Here is an 11,113-nt window from a genome sequence, read left to right on the forward strand (position 1 = left end):
ACCGCTCTTGACCCCAGCCACGGTGGTGATGGGACACATGACGGCCGCGGCAGAAACCCCCAGGCGTCCATGCCCTTGCTTACCAAGCCAAGTTGCCAATCTTGTATGTCAGGACAGAACTGAATTCTCACTGACAGCTCTGGCTGCAAGAGAGTCTGGGAAAGGTGGTTTTTAGCAACACAGAAAGCTGCCGGCAGGAAGGGTAATGGATGGATGCTGAGGGCCAGCTGACCTACGGCTTCTTGATCGCCAAGTGGTTCTAATTTCAATGCTTACGTCCTGGGGTTAGTGTTAGTTCTCCAAGCCTCACTCTGAAATGGGCTCGGAGGTCACTCCTCGGTGGAGAGTTTTTGCTTTAGAAAGTTTAGAGCAAATGGTCTTGAGAGGGTGGCCCAGCAACGGCCAGGGCTGACCAAGGTCCTCCTCAGCACCAGCCTCCCCGGACGTGCTGCCCCCACGCCAGCAACCACTGACTTTCCAGCCAGGAGTGTTATATAAGCTGCATATTTATTTTGTTTCTAAGAAATTTTGAAAATACCAAGCAGGTGTGGCCTAAGCTGCTTAATTCCTAACGGCAACAGAGATGGCTCGTGCAGGCGAGGCGGCCACAGGCAAAGCCACTGCCCAGGCTCAGAGCCAGGCCGGGCAGGACAGGAAGCTCTGGGGGCTACCCAGTAAGCCCACTCCTTCCCGGGAGACCCACGGTGGGAGCACCTCGGGAAAGTCGCACGCCCTTGGGGGCAGGTCCAGCGATTCTCACTGTGGGGCTGAGCCCGCGGCCTCGGCTTCCCCGCCTGGGACTGAAGCTCTCTGCTGGGAGGGCAGCCTCCACCTGCCAGGTACTCCCTCCAGGCTGCTGTCAACTCTGACGACTGGCTGCAGCGTTTTATCAAAGCAGGAGGGTAGAGGGCTGGGTGGGGAGGGGGACAGGGGTCGGCGAGAAATGTTCTCACCTCTCTGGTTTGACCCAAGCTTATAGGTCAAAAGATGGGGAGAAAACTCACACCTTCTGTTCCCTCACATGACAACGAGACCCTGCAGGTGCCAAGCTTTCCCAACGACTGCCTTGCCACCCGGGGAATGCTGCCCGGGCCTGGTGCCAGGGCACCGCATTCACAGAACATCTTTCATTTGAGCCAGAGCCAGACGTGAGCTCACGAGTACTCGTGTGACCTTCCGGGAAATAAATGTTCATGCTGGTAGCTGTTTTGCTGGAGAAAGACGACAGCTCTCTGTTCCCCGAAGCCTGTCTGCCTGGTAGGTGTTTACAGGGTCGGGGGCTGGTAGAAACTGTAATGACCCGTCCTCTCTCTCGGGAAGGCAGAGGGAGAGAGGAGAGACCAAGCCTGACTGGATACCCTGGCAGGAGGAGCATTTCAACACCGAGTTCTTCAGAGAACAGGCCGACAGTTGCTAGACAGACAGAGAAAAGTTTTCTTCCTCTTTCTGCTCCAAACCTGTGCTCGGCATGATACAGGCTGGAGAGGCAGTTGCACAGCACACGTACTGTGTCTCCTCTACACAACGCCCATGGCAGACATTGCGAGTTGATCACAGAACTCGTCTACTGAACTGTCTGAGGTTCACAGCACAGCAGTGCAAGGTAACATCCATGAAGAGCTGGCAGGCTGGAGTAGAACTCTTGTCATCCCAGATGGAGCAGAAAGAAAGTGTGCTTTGAGATGACACAGACCCAGCCTCATGTTCCGGCCCCGCCACTTTATTTGGGCAAGCTCTGTATTTCCCTGAGCTTTGGTTCTCTCATTTGTAAATTGGAGATAAGCATATCTACCTGAAAAGGTTGGGACAAGATCAAATGTGATGATGTGTCTAATGCTGCTGGTCCAATTAGCACCTAATCGAGAGACACCTCTACACACCCTCCTAAGCTCAACACACATTCCGCAGGAAATCTCCACAGATGAAAATGCTGTGAGCCAAGCTCATTTTTCTCTTGAATCCTTTTCTCCTCCTCCTCCTCCTTCTTCAAACATATTTGTTATGCAACAAAATCTGTTATGCAGATTATTTAACCTACTTGAGAAAAGAATCTCAAGGATTTGTGCTGTGTTCATTGACCTAAAGGTAAATTCTGGGCCTCTCTAATAAGATAGTCTCATCTGGTGCATACCTTTAGAACATCAGGAATCAAGGACCAGGGTTTAACAAAGAAAGAAAGAAAAAAGACTTTAACGTCTATTAAATGCCTACGATGTTCCAGGCACTTCCATATATGTTAGCTCATTTACTTCTTGTGTCAGTACGTTCTGTGAGGTTTAAAAAAATTTGTTTTTTAAATCTTGAATTGTGGTAGGGACTTCCCTGGTGGTCCAGTGGTAGAGAATCCACCTCACAATGAAGGGGACGTGGGTTAGATCCCTGGTCGGGGAATTAAGATCCCACATAGTGTGGGCAACTAAGTCCACGCGCCACAACTACTGAGCTCACACGCCTCAACTGGAGCCCATGTGCCGCAAACTACAGAGCTCATGCGCTGTGGAGCCCGCGCGCCACAACTAGAGAGAGAGGCCCGTGGGCCGCGACGAAGATCCCACGCGCCGCAGCTAAGACCCAATGCAGCCAAAAATAAATTTAAAAAATAATAAAAAAATAATCTTAAAAAAATTTTTTTTCAGTTGTGCTAAAATACACATAATCTAAAATTAAACATCTTAAACATTTCAGAGTGTACGCTCAGTGGCGTTAAGTATATTCACACTGTCATGCAACCAATCCGCAGAACTCTTTTCATCTTGCAAAACTGAAACTCCACACTCATTAAACCATAACCTCCCCTGCCCCTCCCCCAGCCCTTGGCAACCACCATTCTACTTTCTGTCTCTATGAATTTGGAGACTCCAGGGACCTCATATGATACCTCATCAGTGTGTGTCTTTTGGTGACTGGCTGATTTCACTTAGAATGATGTCCTCAATGTTCATACTGTTGATGTGTTGTGTGGCATCTGTCAGGATTTGCTTCCTTTTTAAGGATGAATAATAGTCCATTGAATGAATAGATCACATTTTGTTTATCCCTCAATGGACACTTGGATTGCCTTCACTTTCTGGTTGGCTGTTTGTTTGTTCTTTTTTCTTTGTAATTCTATTTTATTTTTCTTCCAGTTTTATTGATTTAATTGACATACAGCACTGTTTGTTTGAGTACAGCATAATGATTTGACTTACATACATCATGAAATGATTATCACCGTAAGTTTAGTGAACATCTATCATCTCATACAGATACAAAATTAAAGAAATGGGAAAAAATATTTTCCTTGTGATGAGAACTCTTAGGATTTACTCTCTTAATCACTTTCATATATAATATACAGCAGTGTTGGTTTTATCATGTTGTACATTACATCCCTAACAGTTGTTTACCTTATAACTGGAAGTTTGCCCTCAACCTTCCCACTCCCTCCCCCGCACCCATTGCCTCTGTTAACCACAAATCTGATCTCTTTCTATGAGTTTGTTATTTTGTTTCTGAAGTATAATTAATCTACAACATTATGTTAGTTCCTGTGCACAAAATAGTGATTTGATATTTCTGTACATTTCAAACACCACGGTAAGTCTAGTTACGATACGTCGCTATGCAAAGACATTACATAGTTATTGACTGTATTCTCCACACTGTACACTTAATACCCGTGACTCATTTATTTTACAACTGGAAGTTTGTACTTCTTAATCTCCCTCACCTATTTCTTTCCTCCCTTCACCACCCCACCTCTGACAACCACCTCTTTGTTTTCTATCTATAACTCTCTTTCTGTTTTGTTATGTTTGTTTGTTTTGTTTTTTAGATTTCACTTAGCATAATACCCTCTGGGTCCATCCATGTTGTTGCAAATGGCAAGATTTCATTCTTTTTATGGCTGAGCAATATTCCATTTCATAAATATATACACCACATTTTCTTTATCTCTGGGCATTTAGGTAGCTTCCATATCTTGGCTATTGTAAATAATGCTGCAGTGAACATAGGGGTGTGCATATCTTTTCGAATTAGTGTTTTTGTTTTCTTCAGAAAAATACCCATATGTTAATTGTTGGATCATGTGATAGTTCTGTTTTTAATTTTGTGAGGAGCCTCCAAACTGTTCTCCATAGTGGCTGCACCAACTTACATTCCCACCAACAGTGCACGAGTGTCCCCTTCTCTCTTCATCCTTGCCAGTACTTGTATTTTGCTAATAGCCTCTCTGACAGATGTGAGGTGATGTCTCATTGTGGTTTTGATTTGCATGTCCCTGATGATTAGTGATGTTGAGCATCTTTTCATGTGTCTCTTGGCCATCCGTATGTCTTCTTTGCAAAAATGTCTATTCAGATCCTTTGCCATTTTAAAAAATCAGGTTGTTTGGGTTTTTAATGTTGAGTGGTATGAGTTCTTTGTATAATCTGGGTATTAACCCCTTATCAGATAGATTGCTTGCAGATATCGTCTCCCATTCAGTAGGTGATAGCTCCCTTCACTGTGGAAAAGCTCTTGAGTTTCATGTAGTCCCATTTGTTTATTTTTGGTTTTGTTTCCCTTGCCTGAGGAGACATATGCAAAAAAAAATTACTAAGATCGGTGTCAAAGAGCTTACTGCCTATGTTTTCTTCAAGAAGTTTTGTCTTTTTTTGGGGTTGTGGTTTCAGTTCTTACCTTTAAGTCTTTAATCCATTTTGAATTTATTTTTGTGCATGGTGTAGTTTCATGGTATTAAATACATTCATATTGTTGTGCAGACATGACTGTTACCCATCTCTAGAACTCTTTTCATCTTGCAAAACTGAATTTCTACACTGACTCAAATAGCAACTCCCCATTCCACCTTAGGTTCAAGCCCCTAGCAACCATTCTAAGAATCTGACTACTCTTGGTTGGCTGTTAGTGATTGGTTGTCCTTAGAGGCTTTGACCTCCTGGCGTTGAGACATTTACAGGCTTATGTGCTGATTTGCTTATGTAGGCCTCCTTGTTTATTTAACTTAATGCTCCCCTGAGCAAAGAGTTGGGTTCAACAAACCGCCTCATTAAAGGGGTGCTGGTGTGACAGAAAGTGGGGTAGGGGTGTCCTCTTGCCTCCCAGGCTGGCTAGGATCTGATAGGTCAGGGAGGGGCTTGCTCCGTGGTCTGGGAGCATCCTTGACCCTTCATGCTAGGAGGTCTGTCTCCCTAGCAAGACCACGTGAAGGACAGTAAGTAAGGCAGGGGTTTGCTCAGTGAGGTCACTATGAAGACAGGAGGCTGGGGTGGGGAGAGAGTGGCAGGTGCAGGGGTCAGGAGGTTGCAAGGAATCGACCTCCACTCACATCATCTCCAGTAAAACGTGAGGCTGGAACGATGGGGCATCATCTCGTAGGAAAAGGGACAGCCAGGCCACAAAGGCACCGGACATGGAAGACGCTGAAAAAACCAAATGAGTGAATGAATGAATGAAACGGTGGCCCCCTCCCCAGCGGGGCACAGGGTCTCCCATCTCCGCCCCTCACTGAGGCCGCCCTTCTCTTATCCTCCCACATGTATATGCCTCCACTGCTCCAAGCCCCCAGCACCCTGTTTAGCGCAGGATTCCCTCCAGCCTTGCCGGGGCCTGACCAAGTCTGCGCAGAGCTGCGCCTCCAGCCCCGCCTTCTCTCGGACCCAGCCCCATGCCCACTCCCGAAGTCCCGGGAGAGAATCTGATTGGCCCAGCCTTGCCTTAGCTGCCAATAAACTGTGGCGGAGAGGTGGTCACGTGGCATGTGGACCCCACCCCCACCCCGCTGGGCACGGTGGGCGGGGTCCGCAGGGCCTGGTGCGCCGCGTGCACCTCGTGCTACCGTGCCTGCCGCCTGATCGGCTTTCCCCTCGGGGCACCGGGGCCTCGGTAATCCGCGCCGGCTGCGCGCAAGGCTGGTCTGAATTAAGGCTCATTTTAGATCGAGGCGGTTGCTCCCACGTGAGCCGCCTAAAGCTCGGGCTTGGCTTCCTGTTTGCGCTCCGGCGTGGATCCCGTGCTGGCCCTCGAGGCGGTGCGCGCGCTCGGCCTGCCTTGACCTCAGTAAAGCCCCTCGTTTGAGGCTAGCTGACAACAGTGGCCTGAGCTCGGGGTTCGTGCTGGGGAGGGCTCCCTGCGGCTGGGCGCCCAAGCCCTCACCGTGGCTCCCTGGATGGCATCTGCGGGGGCCGGACACATGACGGCTGTCAAGGCTAGGCGTCCCTGAGGGCTCCCCCGGCAGGTAAGCAGCTGCCCCCTGACCGTGCGCTCCCCCAGCATAAGCTTTCCTGGGCGCTGGGCTCTCCCAGCCCCACCAGGTGCTTTCCAAACCCTCCGATTCGGGATGGGGGTTGGCCAGGGTGGGGCCGGGGGGGGGGCGGGCGAGCAGTAGCAGGTCACTGAGCCCTGTCAGCCCCAGCAGTTTCTGGAAGGGTCATCTCAGGGACAACTAGGGTCAGTGGGGAGAAGCAACAGTAGGCCGGGCTCAGGAGGCCCCTGCCGCATGGGCCAGGCCTAGGAAAGGTGGCCTCTGGACTTGCATCTATTGATTTAAGAAGTAACGGTGAGCTTGGCGCCTCCCAAGTCCTTCATCTTTGCCAAGGGAATTAGTTGGGGGTGGGCTAGGGCAGCAGTGTGCAGGGAAGGTGGGCGGAGGTGTCAGCCCAGTGGTACTCAGCCCAAGCGGCACTCAGGGAAGTTACCTGGGTGGGTCTAAGAATGCCCGGCAGAGGAATTCCCTGGTGCTAAAAATCAAGACAGTGATTATCCTCGGTGGGAATAGTGACTGAACACGACGCCAGGGGCCTTAGAGGAGGCTAGTGAAGTAAAAATCTGTTTCTTGAGCTGGCTGCCGGTTACTCAGGTGCATTTAATTTATGAAAACTCGTGGAGCTGTTCACTTATGTGTGTGCTGTTCTGTAAGAATGTCACACTTCAATAAGAAGTTAAAGAAAAAAGGAAAAGAAATTGCTGCCTGGGCCTTAATTAATTTAGAACATCTGTGGTGGGACCTGGGTAGTGATATTTTTAAAAAAAGCTTCCAAGGTGATTTTTTTTTTTTTTTTTTGAGCCGTGCCACGCAGCATGTGAGATCTTAGTTGCCTAACCAGGGATCGAACCCATGACCTCTGCATTGGAAGCACAGAGTCTTAACCACTGGACCAGCAGGGAAGCCCCCAGGTGATTCTAAAATTCAGTCAAGGGTTAGAACTGCTGGTTTAACCCCGAATTTGGTATTCCCATCCCCTGGAGATGAGCTTAAGCATGGGTGTGTGTGATACTAGAGGAAGTTAGTTGGGGAACTTCTGGGAAAGTTATCTTGCTCCCCAAAGTGGCCTGAGACAGAGATTTGAATATGGATGTTGTCACAGGTGGGGGTGAGGGGAAGGGAATGAGATGCTCGGGGCTGCTGCAGCCATTTTGTAGTCATGAAGGAAAGCCAGGGGAGCACAGCTGAGCCGACTGATCCAATACACTATGGATCTGATTTCCCGTACCAGTACAATCCACAAAGCCTCCATTTTCTAATTTGTTCCATCACCTCGAGCTTGATCCTGCCCCTACCTACGATGCTCTTTTTTGGAGGGTGTACCTCCCACAGTGCTACACACTGCGGTCCCGCTTCCACCTCCTGCCCAGCACTCCCCTCGTGAGGGTGTCTTTGGATGGATGGGCTGAGAACACAACCTAGGCTGCCTCATAGCAGCACCCCTGGGGCAGAAAGGCTGCCCAGACCTCTGGTTATCACAGGCTTTGGGTGCCTGAGTAACGAAGGTTTTCGTCCCCTTTTTCTAGACTGTTTTAAAATGTAGGTTTTATTATTATTCAGGGATGGCAGGGCCAATAGATCAGGAGACGACCACTCACAGTTCCCAAGAGGTGGGGACATGACATACAGGCCACTGGGGGAAGCACCAAGGTCAGTCAGGAGGGGAAATGTGGGCAAGAGCCTTTCTCGTACTTTCTGGGGAGTAAACAGCTGAGGCAGGGCAAACAGGCTTTAGATGGGCTCGTTTGAATAACCTCGGCCGGCTCTGAGGCCTACGACTGTGCCGAGGTGTCTGGTACCTGCTCTGGGGTGATTAAGACAGCTGGATGGTGGCCTAGAGCCCTGAGGGACATGGTGGCTGGTTTGCTGTGAAAGGTGCAGAGTTGTTTGCTCTTGTTTGCAGGCAGAGTTGTTCATATCTCTGGGAATGAGCTGGCCCTGGAGGGGTAGTCCCTTCAGGGTCAGCAAGGCCCTCCATGTCTTTTCATGGCTTGATAGCCCGTTTCTTTTTAGCACTGAATAGTATTCGTTTTCATTCTTGTACACTTCTCCCAGGCTGGAAATGCGCCCCCGCCATCTTTTGGGCTTTGGGAGCCGTTGAACTTGGCAGGTCCCCCATGAGGACCTCCAGTCACTGTTGAGGCTTGGCCATCCCTAACCCTTGCCCACCTTGAGGTCCCACCAGGACCTGAGCCCAGGCGTTTCTGTGGGGAAGGTGCCTAGTGAAGTCTGGCTGGAGGAGGGAGGGGTGAGGGGTGGAGGAAACAGGGGTTGGGCGGAGGTGGAGAGGGAAGTGGTTGCCAGATCTGGGGGGGTTGGGGGTGGGCCTTGGGCATTTTGCAGGTGTTGGTCCTGCCCAGCTGTCCTTTGTCCTGATGATGTACGGGGAGCTGAGGGACCAGGCCAGAGTCCCTCACTCCCCAGTGGAGAGCTGGGTGTTTGGCAGTCACAGGGCAGGGAGGAGGGGTCAGAGAGGAACATTGGCCTCCTGGCCTGAGGGTGCAGGGCTGAGGGCATCCAAAGGGCAAATGCAACGCCTTTGGGCCTGGTGAAGTGTAACCAAGTGAGGAAAGGTTTGCAGGGGCCCGGCCCCAGCTGTGCCTGGCAGGTCCCTGGGCTGTCAGTTACCTGAAGGTAGGGCCCACAGGCCAGGCCTACCCCCAGGGGGACTCGACCTCTTGGTGCTGCAGGAGTTGCAGCTGGAGACTGCAACTCCTCCTTGGATGGCTCTGTGCTGGCATTTGCTGCAGTGGGCCTGTGGCAACGGGAGCCCGAGGTCCGCCCCACACCGCCGAGGTTGCTAGACCACCCAATTTGTCCAGGCCAGTGGCTTCTGTTCCGGTTCCACCCATGCTTCCTTACTGAGTCACTGAGCCCTTCGGGGCATGCTCCAGTGCCTCGTGGCACAATGAGGCTGCCGGGCACCGGAACCAGCTCCAGGGGAGACTCCCTCTCCTTGGTTGCAAGGCTCCCTGACCCCAGTGTGTGTTGGGGGCTTGCAGTGACTCTCCACCACCTTACCCTCACCACCCCCACCATTCCCAGGACCTGGTAGCTTTGGGCCCTTCTTCCCTGTGAGGGTCCTCGGCAGGCCTGAGCCCCTCACCGCTCTGCCCTCGTTCAGGGTCGGGGCATGGGGAGGGGGACATGAGGGGAGAGGATGGAGATGGGACAGAGGAGGGGGGCAGGGCCCAGAAGCTGCAGGGTCTCCAGCTCCTCCCGTCAGGAGGTGGACTCCGCTTCCTCTTGTGAGCGTGGGCCAGCCCTGCGGTTAGCGATGGCCAACAGTCAGAGGTGACCTGTGAAACTTCCCAGCTGGGTGTTGACATGGACGCGGCTTCCTCTTGCACTCCTGGAATGTTCCCTCGTCGGGCCAGCTCCATGCCATGAGATGCCAGGCTGCCCAGAGAGGTCCCGTGAAGGAACACGGGGCCCCAGCGGAGTGCCCACTGACCACAGGCATCCAGGGTGGACCATTCCACCCAGACGAGCCTCGGGGCAACAGCGGACACACAGACACAGGTGCAGTAAAAGCACTACCCAGCGGATCCCAGGAGCCCACGTGATGTAAGTGGTGGCTGATTTAAGACACTTAAGTTTTGGGTATACAGGTGATACCATTTTTTTTATCTGTTCAGCATCCCATCCTTTGGGGGAGCCAACCTGGCCCCCTCCAGGTGGTCCCCAGCCCCCTCCTTCCCACCCTTTCCCCTCTGTTGCCATCACAGGTTGGCTCTGCCCGTCTTCCAGAATCTCCCTCTGGGGCTGAAGGTGTTTGGAGCTTAATCATCTCGTGGGCTTTGCCCTTAAAAGCCCAGATTTTCTCATTCTAGCTGCTCAGCTTGCTTCTAGGTCACATGCCAGCACTGGCCCCCCCTCCCCCCTCCCCCCTCCCTCCACGCCATCTCAAGTTAGTGTCTCCTGTTTCCACTAAGGAACCACGAAAGACACAAACGTTGGCAGGAGGGAGGAGATGGGAGGCCGCTGTGCCCTGGGCCAGGGGCTTGGGGACAAGTTCTCACCTGAGAAGGGAGAGGTTCCCGAGGTCCCAGGGTCCGTGGCCCTGTTGCCGAGAGCTGAACTGCTGATTGGGTCCAGTGGGGGCTCTGCACGGTTGCCCCTAACAGCGGTGGGCCGTGGATAGGGGCTCGCTGACCCCGCAGTTCTCACCGGCTGCGGGATGATGTGCGGGGCTGGTTGGCTGCTCTGCTCGGAGACTCCGTGCCAGCGCCCCTGGGCCGAAATCCTGGAAAACTGAACTGGGGGTAGAGCCCGCAGGCGCTGCACGTGGCACTGGCTGAACTTGCAGTCACTGCAACAAGAGTGGGGCGTTCGCTGGAAAAGGCTGGAAGCGGTTGTTTGAAAGTCAACACCTGGGAGGCCTGGGAAGCCCCCAACCCAGAGGGAGCAGTTCCCGCGCTGGTGGACGGTCGGGAATTCCCACAGCCCTGCCTTGCTTCCAGAAGGCTCCGGGCAGCGATCCCGAGGGTAGCCTGGGGACAGAGAGCTTCCGCAGAGGGAAATGGAAGGCGTAGTGGGTTTCCGTCACCATTTGTGAGACAAGGACCTGCCCTCCGGACGAGGAGTGTGCCCTGCAGGCCGGTCCACTGAATGCCCTCCGTCTGGGCATTAGACGGAGAACTGGCCCTGGGCGCCCCCTCCACCTCACCCGCCCGCCGGAACCTGGCTCTGCCACCCGGGAGAGCGAGTCTGCCTCTCTTCATCTGGGCCTGGGAGTCCTCAGGGCCCCCCAGGCCTGCCCAAACCTGTTCCTCCTGGGCCTTTGCTGCTGACCCCCTGGGAGGTGACTCTGGGGCCAGTGGGCCAGGCAGCACGTGGGCGGGGGGGCAGGGCCGGTCCCTTGGG

This window comes from Lipotes vexillifer, unplaced genomic scaffold (genome assembly GCF_000442215.2).
Source record: "Lipotes vexillifer unplaced genomic scaffold, Lipotes_vexillifer_v1.1 scaffold982, whole genome shotgun sequence".
Classification (NCBI taxonomy): Eukaryota; Metazoa; Chordata; class Mammalia; order Artiodactyla; family Lipotidae; genus Lipotes; species Lipotes vexillifer.